This window comes from Carcharhinus amblyrhynchos, chromosome 10, assembly GCF_965287045.1.
Source record: "Carcharhinus amblyrhynchos chromosome 10, sCarAmb.v2.hapA, whole genome shotgun sequence".
NCBI lineage: Eukaryota > Metazoa > Chordata > Chondrichthyes > Carcharhiniformes > Carcharhinidae > Carcharhinus > Carcharhinus amblyrhynchos.
The window spans coordinates 33,278,123-33,295,120 of NC_137333.1; positions in this window are offsets into that span (position 1 = coordinate 33,278,123).

The window sequence follows — 16,998 nt, forward strand, 5'->3', positions numbered from 1 at the left end:
ATGAATGGTTATGGTTATGGATGAAGAACCCAGAGGTAATGAGTTCAAATTTAGCAGGGAAAGCTGTGATATAATTTTAATCAGTTAGCGACATCAGAGATAATTAATCTCTTATTGTAAAAGGCCACCAGTATCCTTCAAAGAAGGGACAGTGACCCCTAAGTGGGCTAGCTTTCTTGTGACTGCATTATAGCCGTTGATACTTAATGTCAGCTGAAGATCATCAAGCAAGCCACTCGGTTGTCAGGACAACTAGAAACACTATCTGTTCAGTATTGGCTGCATCCTGTGAATAAATAATAATGTAAGAATGTTTAATAACCAAGCTACATCTATGAATCTAATGACTCAGATACATTATAACATGTAGCTGTAGTGATAATATTGACACTTGTTACGTTAGAATGCCTTACTTTGTAATGAAAACAGTAGCACCTCTTAACTCCTTGAGCTGACACGATGCAAAGGCAGTATTTAGATTTAGTTTTAGAGCTGTGGGAATCGTACGTGCTGAATCTGTACCAGTTCATTGTGATGCAAGCAACACACTCCATTTGTGCTGCCTGTTAGTTTAAATGGCTGACCAGAGAAGCCTCCATGACCTGTGCAAGGCAAGGTGGCACAATCGGGTGAGACGCAATAAACAGAAACTGCTCGGTTTCTTACTTCTCCTGATCGTACCAGCTCTGTTTCTCTGGGGAAATGGTGCAGTGCTGGCATGGCAGTGCCCGCCTGGCACCCTGGCATTGCCAGCTGGGCCACATAATTGTGCCAGGGCAGTGCTATGGATGTTCTATAGCACTGAGGGCAGAGCTTGAATGTGGCTGGTTCAATAACAGAAAAGGAATTTCCATTGAGATGATGATGGGGGGAGGGAGGGAACTCTACAGACAGGACTGATCGGAGAGGGGAAATCTCTGCAGGGGTGATGATCAGCAGGGTGCTGTCCTGATATCAATAGGGTGGGTGAGAGTGTGACAGAAGGGAACTGGGGGCTATCAGTGGGGGTGGGGGGGTGGAAGTGGGGGTCCCAATATCCATGAGGTGAGATGGGTTGGGTTGGGATGGCAGTAGACCTCTGGTGGACGACATTGTGGCACAGTGGTTAGCACTGCTGCCTCACAGAGCCAAAGACACAAGTTCAATTCCTGACTTGGATCACTGTGCAGAGTATGCACATTGTCCCAGTGTAAACATGGGTTTTCTCCAGATGCTGTTGTTTTCTCCAACAGTCTGAAAGATGTGCTGGTAGATGAATAGGCCATGCTAAATTCTCCCTTGGTGTACCTGAACAGGCACCAGAGTGTGGTGACTAGGGGATTTTCACAGTAACATCATTGCAATGTTAATGTAAGCCTACTTGTAACTAATCAATAAACTTTAAACGGTGCACTGGGAGATTGGGGTGCCTGCGCAATGACGCCTCAAGAGCCCAGTAACCAATTCTCTCCCATTTTGTTGCTCATTTGGCATCAAGAATGTTGTCCTTTGAGAACAAATTTGTTTGGAAAAGTTGAACGTGCGAGAAGGCAGACATCACTGCGGAATTCTACCGGCCCACCTGCCATGGAATCGGAGCAGGCGAGGAGCAAACAACGGAAATGTCCATTGACTTTGGGTGGGATCTTCCGGTCTCAGGTCAAGCGAGACCGTAAAATCCCAACACAAGTTTTTTTGGCAATTCGCTAGAGACCTTGGTCCAAGACATGGGCTGAAGGAGAGACAACAGAGGAACTATGAAGTTTTCTAGATATAGGAACGCAGTGGAAAAAAGTACCTGACTGAAGTCATTGTCAGGAATATAGCTGACAGAACATCAATACAGGGAGGAAGACATAATGATTTGATTGACTTCAATATTTGAATGACATATTGCATCACTAGTCTCATCCACTTCTCAATTCATAACACCCTCATCGCCCACCCACCAACAATCAGAATCAGTATTAAATTAATATGCCTATCTTAACAATATTGGCAGACTATGAATACTAAACTTACTGTGAATACAAGCCTTATATGCACAACTCACAGCTTATGCATGCTGGTTGTTATTCTACCATAAGACCAATATCTCTCAAAATATAAAAGCAAATTATTGCAGATGCTGGAATCTGGAACCAAAAGAGAAAATGCTGAAAAATCTCAGCAGGTCTGACAGCATTTGTAAGGAGAGAAAAGAGCTGACATTTCAAGTCCAAATAACACTTTGCCAAAGCTTTGACAAAGTTTGTCCAGATGGCTCTTTGTCAAAACTTTGACAAAGGGTCATCTGGATTCGAAATGTCAACTCTTTTCTTACAGATGCTGCCTTACCCGCTGAGATTCTCCAGCATTTTCTCTTTTGGAGTCACACAAAATATTTTGGCTGGAATTCTCCCCCCAAAAAAATTTGAAGTGTTGAATTTGTGGAAAAACTGGAGTAATTCACACGTTTTTTTCAGTGGGAGTTTGGATTAGAATCTCCTACACTCTGTGCGTTGCAGAGGCCACCAGCATGAATATCATTGTAAATCGGTGGGCACAGCGAGATGGGAGAATTGTGTCAGCACTAACACACTTCTTAATTTCCTGCAGGAGAAGGCAACGTTTAATAGGAGGCAGAAACAACAGCAACAAACCTGGAGCGGATGAGAAGCTTTGCATATTTTACCCCCCTAGCCATTTTAGGGAGGGGCATCACTGAGTCCACAACCTCACAAGTATGACTAGAGGGATCATTGAAAATAGCATTTGCATATCAAATCTCCCCCCAACCTTTCCCTCAGCCCACAATCTTTTCTGACTTACAGAAGAAGTAAGCATGCAGCCATTGGCAACTTACATAATGGAAAAGTCTGTAATCTATATAAAACCTAATGCTGCTTATGCTTAATTGTCTCCAGAAAGAGGGAATAAAATTAAAATTAATTTCTATGTAAGGGAAACATCAGTGCAGCATCTTGCAGGGCAACATACTACAAATTGAGTGAAATTGCTTATGTGCCCAGCAACAGCTTGGAAGGAGCCAGATACATAAAGGTCAAGAGTCATGGTCAATACAGTCGGCTTCTCCTGTTTTTAGATTGCAGTCGCGGCTGTAGTACTTAGTAAAGTTCAGTCCTGTGAAGTAAAGCCACCCCAGATTTTGATCCTTGCTGAAGTTTAAATAAGGTAAATGTTCTCTAAAGACCTTAATTGGATGTGACCTCCTAAGAGCTCATCTCCTCTTCTTCCTCTTCACTCTTCAAGCAGCTTGTCATACTCTGCTATTCATATTCACAGAGGAAGCTCTGCCAGGTCACCATTTCCTGAAGCAACGAGTTGCAATCCAAGCTTTCAAAATGACCAAAATAGTACAAGAACACCAGTCAAATCATTCCCTGTGCAATATTTAAATTTAGCCAAGTATTGGAAAGCTCAATGTGCATTGCATCAGCAGCCAGACAAAATTGTCCAGTAGCTAAGCTGCAAGCAGTTATATGAAGCTGTTGGAGGAGTCCTTCACTTTGTTTAACATCAATTTCAGCCTTTGGGCATCTCAATAACCTGTTCAGTGATGCTCAGTTTGGTCCTGCGGTTCCAGATCTCACTGCAGCTTTGATTCAAACAGGCACAAAAGAGTTGAAATAAAAGTGACTGTCCTTGACAACAGCACAGCATTTAACCGTGGTGTCATGGAGACCTAGTAAAATTGAAATCACTGGGATTAGGGGGAAACTCTTCTCTGGCTAAGGCCAAACCCAAGCACTAAAAATGATGATTGTGATCGTTGGTTGCTAATCAACACAGCTCAGAGCATCACTGCAGGAGTTACTCAGTGCAGTGTTCACAACCCAATTATCTTCAGTTTCTCCATCAAAAGATTTCCATCAATCACAAGGAAGTGGGCATGTTTGCTATTGATTATATTGCATTTAATTCTATTTATAACTCCTCAGCTATCAAAACATTCTGTTCTGCATGCAACATGGCCTGGACTACATTCAAGCTTACAAATTTGTGCCATATAATTAGCAGGCAGTTGCGAATAAGGGAGCGAGAATCTAACCACCTTCCCATGGCATTCAACAGCATTGCCATCATTAAACGCCCCACAATCAATATGCCGGGTGTCACCACTGACTAAAGATTTACTTAGACCAACTGCATATATATTGTGACTGGAAGAGGAGGTCAGAAACGTGGCAAGTGATTCAGGCTTTGACTCCCCAACACCTGTTCACTATCAAAGGCTACAAGTAAGGACCAAGGTGCAATATCCTTCACTTGCCTGGATGTGTGTGGCCACAAAAACGATTAAGAATCTCAGCATCACTCATGACAGAACAGTTTGCTTGGCATTCCATCCACCACCTTAAACATTCACTCCTTCCACCACCAATGCTCTGTAATTGCAGTGTGAATAATCCACAAGAAGCACTGCAGCAACTCATCAAGGTTTCTTCAATGGCACTTCGCAAACCTCTTAGGATAACAAGCAGCCATTTGGAAACACTACCGCCTACAAGTTCCCCTTTCAGTCACACACATCCTGACTTGGTAATATAATCATCATTCATTGTCACTAGGTCGAAATCCTGGGGCTTCCTCCTCCCCCATTACTGTGGATGTACCTTGACTACATGGATTGGAGCATTAAAGAATGAAATGTTATAAAATGATTAATAGCTGTGTATTTTATCTAAGTCTTTACTAGTTTGGGGAGAGCACTGCTGTTTGAAAATACCATTTGAAGCTTGATCACATCGATACAAAAGGACTGTGAAGCTTCGAAAGGAGTGTCAGCCTTCACTCAGTCATAACAGTGGTTCTTAGTCTGAGGTAGAAGTTTGTCAGTTGAATTCCCATTCCAGAACAAGAACATCAGGTCTACCTTGGCATTTTTGTGCAGCACAGAGGAAGTGCTGCTCTCTTGGAGGTGCCACCCTCTGAATGAAGAAATTTCTACCCTGTGTCCTGAGACTGCGGCCCTTGTTCTAGACCACATACCATCCAGGGGACACATTACCTCTGCATCCAGTCCATCCAGCCTGTCAAAATTTTATTCATCTCAATTAAATCTCCTTGCACTCTTCTAAATACCAGTGAATATAATCCCAGTTGGCCCAATCTCTCCTCTTGCAACAATCTTGCCAGCCCAGGAATCAGTCTGATAAACTATTGCTGCACTGCCACTATGGCAAGTATATCCTTTCTTAGGGAAGGAGATCAAAACTGCACACAATACTCCAGGTATGGCCTCATCAAGGCCCTGCAAAGCTAAAGGGAGATACCCTTGCTTCTATACTCAATTCCTCTTGCACTAAAGGCCAACATACTATTTGATTTCCTAATTGCTTGCTGCTTCAGCATGCTTGCTTTCAATGGCTGGTGTACAAGAACACTCGGGTCCCTTTGTACATCACCAATGCAAGATGAAGGAATGTCTTGACCGCTTGATCAAGGACAAACATATAAGCTTACAAAAATATTCAGTGATGTGGACTTGACTGATGAGATTAGTATTCTTTTAAAGACTGTGTTATTTCATAAAGTCATTGAAGAAAGATGTTGCCTCTAAGCTTGGCATTAAAGAAAAGTTTAAGAAAATTATTATCACAAAATACATCTGAATAGGCATTGCATGCACACTCATTTATAAATACAGAAAATGTTTAATTGTAATTCTTGGAGTTCTGAATTTTCTTTTTTTAAAGAATTGAATGAGCTCGCCCATTAATCTTCAGGAGATAAGAAACCATTTGATCCATCCATATCTGTGCCAACTCTTTAGAAGAACAGCCTGAAACTAATCCCACTGCTTCTTTCTCCTCTGTAATCTTGTATCCTTTATTCCACTTTGAATATTTATTGAATGTCCTCTTGATATACAATGGTCTCTCTGCTTTAACTGTTCCGTAAATCTTTATTGCATAAGGATTTTTTTTCCAATACCTCTATACACCCTCTGAGTGTTAAGCTTAAATTGAAGTCTCCTCGCAAGTTACAGTTCTCAAAAAAGGAAACTATATTTCCTCTACATCCTATTAACACCTTGCACAACTTGAAAAGCCTCTTTTAAATCACTTTGTTATTTTCTTTGTTTTCATGGAAATAATCCCAGTACCTTGAGTCACTTCACAAAACTATAATTTCTCTTAGTTAAAAACAAAATAGGTGGAAAAACTCAGATTCTGGCAGCATCTGTGGAGAGAGAAATAATGTTAACATTCTGAGTCTAAGATGAATCCTCTTCAGAAATAAAAGCAAAAGACTGTGGATGTTGGATATCTGAAATAAAAATAAAAAATACTCGAAAAACTCAACAAGTCTGGCAACATCTTTTTCCTGGCGTGATGCTGGTGATTCGACAATATGGGGCTTTAGAATCATTTCTTAATGCAGTGCCCAGAACTGTAAATTGGATTCAAGTTAAAGATATAAAATAATTGCTTTGCACTAACTAATCATTACTTCTTTGTTGTTATACATCATACCCTTATAAAACCCAAAATGTTACTGATTTTTAATGGCTTTATCCATCTGTACTTGTATTTCAGTGAATTAATGGCCATAATTTCCTGGCTCTCCAGTGTGAGATTTGGGGAATATCCAAAAATGTGCTGGGGAATCTCTCTGGGAAGTTTGCAGGTAAGGGTTGACCCAGCAATTGTTCAGAAGCACCAATTTCTATGGATAACTCTGTTGCACTGGGAATGATCTTACAAGGCAATTTAAATCATTAACTTTGGATGCCTCTATCAGTTTTACACTAATAGTTACTCTGAAAGAGTTAGAAGGAATAAAACCACTTCTAAATTCAGTGTAACTGTTAAAAAACACCCAGACCGAGCTCTGCACAGGACAGCTGTTACACTTTTGACATGAAGCCTCTGACCTGACCCCCACAAACAGCCCAACTCAACCCTTCTCTTGTCTCTCTCTCTCCGAAATGTATTGTTGACACTTTTCCTTAAACAGATTATCTTAGATCATAAGACTATAAGACATAGGAGCAGAATTAGGCCACTTGGCCCAATGAGTCTGCTCCACCATTCAATCATGGCTGATATTTTTCTCATCCCCATTCTCCTGCCTTTTCCCCATAACCCTTCACCCCCTTATTAATCAAGAACCTATCTATCTCTGTCTTAAAGACACTCAATGATCTGGTCTCCACAGCAGCAAAGAGTTCCACAGGTTCACCGCTTTCTGGCTGAAGAAATTCCTCCTTATCTCTGTATTAAAGGATCATCCCTTTAGCCTGAAGTTGTGCCCTTTGTTTCTAGTTTTTCCTACTAGTGGAAATGTCCTCTCCACGTCCACTGTATCCAGGCCTCGCAGTATCCTGTAAGTTGCAGTAAGATCCCACCTGATCCTTCTGAATCCAACAAGTACAGACCCAGATTCCTCAACTGTTCCTCATACAACAAGCTCTTCATTCCAGGATTCATTCTTGTGAACCTCCTCTGGACCCTTTCCAAGGCCAGCCCATCCTTCCTTTGATATGGGGCCCAAAACTGCTCACAATACTCCAAATGAGGTCTGACCAGAGCCTTATACAACGTCAGAAGTACATCCAAGCTCTTGTATTTTAGCCCTCTCGACATGAATACACTGAACTTGCACTCTAACCGTAAGAGAATTGAATAATGACTCCAAAGTCCCTTTGTGTTTCTGATTTCCTAAGCATTTCCCCATTTAGAAAATAGTCTATGCCTCCATTCCTTCTTCCAAAGTGCATAATTTCATACTTTTCCACATTGTATTCCATCTGCCACTTCTTTGCCCACTCTCCCAACTGTTCAAGTCCCTCTGCAGCACTGACCCCTGAGGCACACCACTAGTTACCGGCTGCCATCCTGAAAAAGACCCCTTTATCCCCACTCTCTGTCTTCTGCCAGTCAGCCAATCCTCTCTCTATCCATGCCAGGATCTTACCCTTACACCATGGGCGGTTAACTTATTTAACAGTCTCCTATGCAGCACTTGTTGAAGGCCTTCTGGAAATCTAAATAAAACATGTCCACTGGTTCGCCTTTATCTAACTTCGTTGTTACCTCCTCAAAGAACTCTAACAGATTTATCAGACATGACCTCCCCTCGACAAAGTCTTGCTGATTCAGTCCTACTTTATCATGCACTTCCAAGTACTCTGCGATCTCATCTTTAATAATGGACTATAAAATCTTGCCAATGACCGAAGTCAGACTAGCCGGCCTATAATTTCCCATCTGCTCTCTCCCTTCTTAAACAGTATTGTTACATTACCTACTTTCCAATCTTCTGCTACCCTCCCTGCCTCCAGTCATTCCTGAAAGATCGCCACCAATGTCTCCACAATTTCCTTAGCTATTTCATTTAGAACTCTGAGGTTGTAGCCCATCCAGTCCAGGTGATTTATCCACTTCCAGATCTCTTAGTTTCCCCAGAACCTCCTTCTTAGTGATTGCCACTACACTCACCTTTGCCTACTGATTCTCTTAGAGGTCAGGCATCCTGCTGGTGTCTTCCACCGTGAAGACTGATGCAAAGAAACTATTCAGTTTCTCTGCCGTTGCTTTGTTTCCTATTATTCTGCAGCTTTATTTTCCAGTGGTCAAATGGCTATGTTTGCCTCTTACCTTTTATACATGGAAAAAAAACTCTTCCTATCTCCTTTTATATTTCTAGCTAGCTTACGCTCATATTTCATCTTCTCCCCACTTAATGCTTTTTTAGTTGTCCTCTGCTCACTATTAAATGCTTCCCAATCCTCTGGCTTCCCACTAATCCTTGCCACTTTGTATGTTTTTTCTTTTGCGTTTATGCAGTCCTTGACTTCCCTCATCATCCATGGATGCCTCGTCCTCTCCTTAGCATGTTCCCCCCTCCTTGGGATGAATTTCTGTTTTGCCTCCTGAATAACTCTCAAAAACTCCTGCCATTGCTGTTCCACTGTCTTCCCTGCTGAGTTCCCTTTTCAATCAACTCTGGCCAGCTCTTCCCTCATGTCTTTGTAGTTACCTTTATTTAATTATAATACCATTACATCTGATTCCAGCTTCTCCCTCTCAAACTGCAGGGTAAATTCTATCATATTACAGTCACTGCTCCCTAATGGTTCCTTCACTTTAAGTTCCCTAATCAAGTCTGCATCATTACACATTACCAAATCCGGAATTACCTTTTCCCTAATAGACTCTGTCACAAGCTGCTCCAAAAAAAACTCTTAGATATTCCACAAATTCCTTTTCTTGGGATCCATACCTACCTGATTTTCCCAGTCCACTGCATATTGAACTCCCCCAAGATTATTGTAATGTTACCTTTTTTATATGCCTTTTCTATCTCCTGATTGACTTTCTGCTTCATATCTTGACTACTGCTAGGGCCTGTACATAACTCCCATCAGGGTTTTATAACCTTTGTGATTCCTCAACTCTACCCAAGAGGTTCTATGCCATTTGATCCTATATGACTTCATGCTATTGATTTAACTTTATTCCTTACTAACAATTCAATCCCACTCTCTTTGCCCACCTGCCCATCCTTCCGAAAGAACACATATTCTTGGATATTTAGATCCCAGCCCTGATCCCCTTGCAGCCACATCTCTGTGATGCCTACAACATTATATCGGCCAACTTCAATGAGTGCAGCAAGCTTATTTATCTTGTTCCGTATACTACGTGCATTTAGGTACAACACCCTCAGTCCTGCATTGACCACCTCCCTTCTCATACTTGTCACCTTTTTTTGCTCTGCCTGAGGTTAGATTCCTACCACCTTCTATACTCCTTGTTATAGTATGTGGTCTGGAAACCTTACTAACATCTCCTGAGCCCTCAGCTCCATTAACCTGCACTCTACCCTCGCCTTTAACTATGATTTTATAATTCTCCATATAACTGAACCCTCTACCCCACTATTTAGTTTAAAGCCCTATCTACAGCCCTAGTTATACGATTCACCAGGACTCTGGTCCCAACACGATTCAGATGAAGACCGACCCATTGGAACAGGTCTGCTCTTCCCCAATACAGATGCCAATATCCCATGAAGTTAAACCTTTTCCTCCCACACCAATCTTTGAGCCACGCATTTACCTCCTTAATTTTATTGACCTTGTGCCAATTAGCTCGTCGCTCAGGTAGTAATCCAGAGCTTGTTACCTTTTTGGTTCTGTTTTTTAATTTTGTTCCGAGCTGTTCATACTCCTTTAGCAGAACCTTTGTTCCAGTTCTACCTATGTCATTGGTACCAACGTGGACCACGACAACTGGGTCTTTACCCTCCCACTCCAAGTTCCTCTGCAGGCCAAATGAGATATCCCAAACCCAAGCACCAGGCTGGCAACACAATCTTCAGGATTCTTGATCCTGGACACAGGATCAAGAATCCCCAATTACTACTACATTTCTTTTGTCTCCCCCCATTTGAAGTCTCCTTGTACCATGGTGCCATGGTCGGTTTTCTCATCCTCCCTAAAGTACCCGTTCCTGTCCACACAGGGAGCAAGAATCACAAATCTGTTGGGCAAGTTCAGGGACTGAGACTCTTGCGACCCTACCTCCTGGATCCCTCTACCTGCCTCACTCACAGCCACACCCTCCAGCCCCTGTCCACTGGCCAAATTCAAGTTATTTAACCTAAGGGGTGTGATTGCCTCCTGGAACATAGTGTCCGGATATCTCTCCCCCTCCTTGATGTGTCGCAGCATCCAAAGCTCAGAATCCAGCTCATCCGCTCGAGCTGGAGTTCCTCAAGCAACCAACATTTACTACAGACACGCTCACTGGAACCACAATGGGGTCCACCAGCTCCCACATCATGCATGAACAACACATTACATGAACTGCCATTTCTATGTTATTTCATTAGTTTTTAATTTGGGTTTTAATTTTTTTTAATTATATATCTGCCTTCAACAGGTATGTCAATTTTACTGGAAAAACTATATACTTCTGAAGGATTTTACTGTCTCTTCTGAATTTCCAAAATGCTTGGTATCATAAATAAATTTCAAAATTGTATTTCTTTAACCCAGAAACTCATAGTAAGTATTGGATAGTGAAAGTCTTGACATCAACTGGCCAATTATTTTCCAATCAAAACAACAACTACAACTAATTCTTACTTGTATCTCAATGACTCATCTTTTTCAATCTTTTTAATCTTGCTATTACTTATTGCCCTTGGGAAGGTGGTGATGAGCCACCTTCTTGAACTGTTGTGGTCTATCTGCTTAGGTGCATCCGCAATGCTGTTAGAAAGGGAGTTCCAGGTCTTTGAGCCAGTGAAAGTGTGTGGCTTGGAAGGAAACTTATGGTAGACTCACCTCTGGGAGTGGAGACAGCTGCACTCATGAGGGCACCTCCACTGGGGCAGTGGGCTGAGTTTGAAAATCAATCAGGAGCAATGAAATAGTAATTTCATTGGCAGGTAAGTAACTGCTAATTTGAATTACCTATTTTAAATTGCTGTCAAATTAAATGTAATAAGGAGAAGTATTTTACAGAGCAAGAAACAATTGATTTTTAAAAAAACTAATTAAAATCTAATGAAATAAAATAGTGATGGAGGGCCAGGCAAAGTGTTATACCTGCATGATGTGGGAGCTGGTGGGCCTCATCGTGGTCCCTAGTGAACACATTTGTAGTTAGTGTTGGTTGCTCAAGGAACTCTGGCTCAGAGCTGATGAGCTAAAGTTTGAACGCCAGACACTGCGACACATCAGGGAGTACTATCTGGATACTGTATTCAGAGGCAGTTGTAATCTTTAGATTAACTACCTTGAATTCAGTCAGTGGTCAGGGACAGGAAGATGTGACTGTGAGTAAGGTAGGTTGAAGAATCCAGGTGGTAGGGTTGCAGGAGGATCAACTCTTGTTGTTCTCCAACAGGCTCGAGATTCTTGATTCCTGTGTGGATGAGAGTGGGAACTGTAGGGAAGATGAGCAAACCGACCACAACTGTGGTACCAGGAATCATTCAAGTGGGGAGAGAAGTGAAATGTAGTCATAATCAGGGATATTTTAGTTAGGGGCATGGATACTGTTCTCTGTGGCCAGGATTAAGAGTCCATAGATTGTGTTATCTACCTGGTGCAGGGTCTTGGATATTTTGCCTGGGCTGCAGAGGAACTTGGAGTGGGAGGGTGAAGATCCAATTGTCATCGTCCATGTAGATACCAACAACAGAGATTTATCAAGGATACAGGTTCTGCTGAGGGAATTGGAGCAGTTAAGTAATAAAAAGCAGAATGAGAAAAGATTACTACTTAAGCCATATGCTAAAAGGCACAAGGTAAATAAAATTAAAAAGGTGGCTCAAGGTTGATGTGGGAGAAATAGATTCAAATTCATGGGACACTGGCCCCAGTAGAGGGGAAGGAAGCAACTGTTCTAATGAGATAGTCTTCACCTGAATCATGCTGGAAATAGAGTCATGGTGAATCACATTACTAATGCTATAGATAGGAGGAGGATTCTGTTGCATGGAAAATTAGGAAATCAAAACTAAAGGAGAAGGTAGGAGTTCGGGTTAGTGATGAGTTTGATTGTTACCAGAAAATAAAAGGAACAGACAGAACACGTGAACATCATTTTGCAACAATAAATCATACAAGAATAGAGAAATTTGATGATAGAATGAACTTGAAGCATTTGGGAGCAATATTACAAAGAAAAAATCTAAGTTCAGAACTAGCATGAAAACAGGAGAGTTTCAGATCCATTTTGTCAGTGAGGCCACCAATTGAATCTTATAGCACTGTGCAATAAAAAAACCCTCACTCTGATTTCTGCTATTAGACGGAGTTGACAGGGGTTTCAGTCGCCCAAAAACTGGCTGATAACAGTAGAGTGCGCTATTGCACTCGTGCAGTTTCTGTACTGTGACAGCGCAGAGACCTGGCACTGCCTCTGCTGCTATCAGCCAGCCTCCGTGCTCTATATTCACCCACCCCTGTACTGCAGGGCCCTAGGGTCAGTTGTGAGCCTCTCCCTGCCTGGGACGATTGTGGCTGAAAACATCAGCTGCTGCTCCCCTGAGAGAGTGCAGAATGTAATGTGACAGTCATAGCTGAGGTGCAGAGAAAGATCAACTTAATGCAAGATAGGCCCACTCAAAAGTCTGATGGCAGCAGGGAAGAAACCGTTCTTGAGTTGGTCGGTACGTGACGTCAGGCTTTTGTATCTTTTCTCCGATGGAAGAAGGAGGAAAAGAGAATGTCCGGGGTGCATGGGGTCATTAAGTATGCTGGCTGCTTTGTTGAGGTAGCAGGAAGTATAGACAGAATCAATGGACAGGAGGCTGATTTGCATGATGGATTGGGCTACATTCACGACATTTTGTAGTTTCTTGGGGTCTTGGGCAGAGCAGGAGCCATACCAAGCTATTATACAACCAGAAAGAATGCTTTCTATGGTGCATCTGTAAAAGTTGGTGAGAGTCTAGCAGACATGCCAAATTTCCTTAGTCTTCTGAGAAAGTGGCTGGCTTTCGTAACTAAAGTCACGGGCTTTCATAACATGGGTGTGCCAGGACAGATTGTTGGTGATCTGGACACCTAAAAACCTCAAGTTCTTGATTCTTTCTAGTTCATCCCCATTGATGTAGACAGGGGTATGTTCTCCTCTACGCTTCCCAAAGTTGATGAGAATCTCCTTTATTTTGTTGACATTGAGGGAGAGATTATTGTCACCACACCAGTTCCCCAGATTCTCTATCTCATTTGCGTACTCTGTCTCATCATTGTTTGAGATCTGTCCCACTGCAGTGGTGTCATCAGCAAACTTGAAAATCGAATTGGAGACGAATTTGGCCACAATCATAGACCGTATGGAGTATAGTAAGGGGCTGAGAACACAGCCTTGTGGGGCACCAGTGTTGAGGATGATCGTGGAGAAGATGTCGTCGCCTATCCTTACTAATTGTGATCTGTGATCTGGCACTAAAAAGGGGTGAGAAACTATATGAGGCAGAAATGGAGGACCGACACAACGCTTCAGGTGAGTATCAAATCAAGGAGGATGATGAGGAACAATCCTCCTTGGAGGCAGAGGAAGGACGTTGGACAATGACCTTGTGAGGTAGCTGGAAGTGAGGTTACCATGGAAGTATGATGGGTGTGTTAAGCGGTACAGGTGGACATAAGAAAACAGTGACTTACCCTGGCTGTATAAAGAAGGTTGTTTGTCTTCTTCCTGCACTGGATCAGTGCAGGAAGAAGACAAACAATAAAACAGGACATTTTCTGGACATTTTATTTACAATGAGAAGCTTAATGCCTATAAATTGCAACAGTGCAGAGTGGAGCAAAAATTGTTCTAATAAAGAACAAAAAAACAAAGAATAAAGAAAATTACAGTTCAGCAACAGGCCCTTTGGTCCTCCAAGCTTGCACCGACCGTGTTGCCCAACTGAACTAAAAACCCCTAACCTTCCGGGACCATATCCCTCTATTCCCATCCTACTCATGTATTTGTCCAGATGTCCCTTAAAAGTTGTATCTGCTTCCACTACCTCCCCTAAGAATGAGTTCCAGGCACCCACCAACCTCTGTGTAAAACACTTGCCTTGTACATTTCCTTTAAACCTCGCTGCTCACACCTTAAACTTATCGCCCCAGTAATTGACACTTCCACCCTGGGAAAAAATTTCTGAGCATCCACTCTGTCCATGCCCCTCATAATCTTGTAGACTTCTATCAGGTCGCCCCTCAACCTTCGTTGTTCCAGTGACAACAAACCAAGTTTCTCCAACCTCTCCTCATAGCTAATGCCCTCCATGCCAGGCAACATCCTGGTGAAACTTTCCTGTATCCTCTCCGAAGCCTCCACATCCTTCTGGTAGTGTGGCGACCAGAATTGAGCACTATATTCCAGTGCAGTCTAACTCAGGTTCTATAAAACTGCAACATGACTTGCCCCAGCTGAAGAAGGCAAGAATGCCGTATGCCATCTTGACTACCTTCTCCATCTGCGTTGCCACTTTCGGTGACCTGTGTACCTGTACACTCAGATCCCTCTGACTATCAATACTTTTAAGGGTTCTGCCATTTACTGTATATTTCCTATCTGTATTAGACCTTCCAAAACGCATTACCTCACACTTGTCCAGATTAAACTCTGTCTGCCATCTCTCCGTCCAAGCCTCCAACTGAACTATATCTTGTCGTATCCTCTGATAGTCCTCATCACTATCTGTAAACCACCAATCTTTGCGTTGTCCGCAAACTTACTAATCAATCCAGTTATATTTTCCTCCAAATCATACATTATACAAACCACAAAGCTTGCACTACTGATTCCTGAGGAACACCACTTGTTACAGCCCTCCGTTCAGAAACGGACGCTTCCACTGCCACTCTTTATCTTCTATGACCGAATTAGTTCTGTATCCATCTTGCCAGCTCATTTCTGATCCCGTGTGACTTCACCTTCTGTACCAGTGGCCTTGTCAAATACCTCATTGAAGTTCATGTAGACAAGATCCACTGTCCTATCCTCACCAATCATCTTCGTCACTTCCTCGAAAAACTCGTTCAAGTTGGTGAGACACGACTTCCCCTTCACAAAACCATGTTGCTTCTTGCTAATACGTCCACTTATTTCCAAATGGAAGTAAATCCTGTTTCCCCAGTCCTCTGGGACCTCCCCTGTAGCCAGTAAGGATACTAAGATTTCTCCCAAAGCCCCACCAATTTCTTCCTTTGCCTCTCTCAGTATTCTGGAGTATCAGGCCCTGGGGACTTGTCTACTTTATTTTTCTGGAGGATATAGACCGCCAAAACCTTTTCCTTTTTGATCTCAACATAACTCAAACTATCTACACACCCTTCCCCAGGCTCATTATCCACAAAGTCCTCTTTGGTGAATACTGACGCAACGTATTTATTTCCTATCTCACCCATTTCCTCTGGCTCCATGCATAGCACCCTCACCTGTCCCTGAGAGGGCCAACCCTCTCCCTGGCCACCCTCTTGCTCTTTAGATATGTATAAAAAGCTTTGGGATTTTCCTTAATCTTGCTGGCCAATGATTTTTTATGATCCCCTTTAGTCCTCCTTACTCGTTGCTTAAATTTCTTTCTACTTTCCTTGTATTCCACACTTGCTTCGTGTATTCCCAGCCTCCTAGCCTTGACAAATGCTTCCTTTTTCTCTTTGACGAGGCTCATAATATCTCTTGTTATCCAAGCTTCCCAAAACTTGCCATACTTATCCTTTATCCTTACAGGAATGTGCTGGTCCTGAATTCCTATCAAGTTACACTTGAAAGCCCCCCACATGCCAGATGTTGATTTGCATCAAATCTACATTCTTCAGTTCCTGCCTAATATTGTTGTAATTAGCCTTTCCCCAGATTAGCACCTTTACTTGAGGACTACACTTATCTTTATCCATCAGTACCTTAAAGCTTACTGAATTGTGGTCACTGTTCCTAAACTACTCCCCTACTGAAATGTCGACCATCTGGCTAGGCTCATTCCCCAATACCAGGTCTAGTACGGCCCCTTCCCTAGTTAGACTGTCTACATACTGTTTCAAGAAGCCCTCCTGGATGCTCCTTACAAACTCTGCCCCATCCACGGTCCCAGCACAAAGTAAGTACCAGTCAATACAGGAGAAGCTAAAATCTCCCACCCCAACAACCCTGTTACTTTTGCATTTTGTTAAAGTCTGCCTACATACTTGTTCCTCTACCTCCAGTTGGCTATTGAGCAGCCTATAGTAAACCCCAACATTGTGACTATGCCCTTCCTATTCCTGAGCTCTACCCATATTGCCTCGCTGTATGAGCCCTCCAAGGTGTTCTCCCGCAATACTAGAAAATTTAACTGACCTAAGCTGTGACTCCCTACAAAAGTGACATTTTTAAAAACAAAATATATTGCTGCAGAGCCAGGTGGAGCAGAAGTACTCCCACCACATCACTTCAAATCAGCAACCACCATTGCTCCTCATCTCCTCTCTCCCTCCCTGCACTCCATTCTGGTGAGGCAAATATCCCCATATTGCACAAAAGGAAAAAGGCAAGTTGCTTGTGGAAA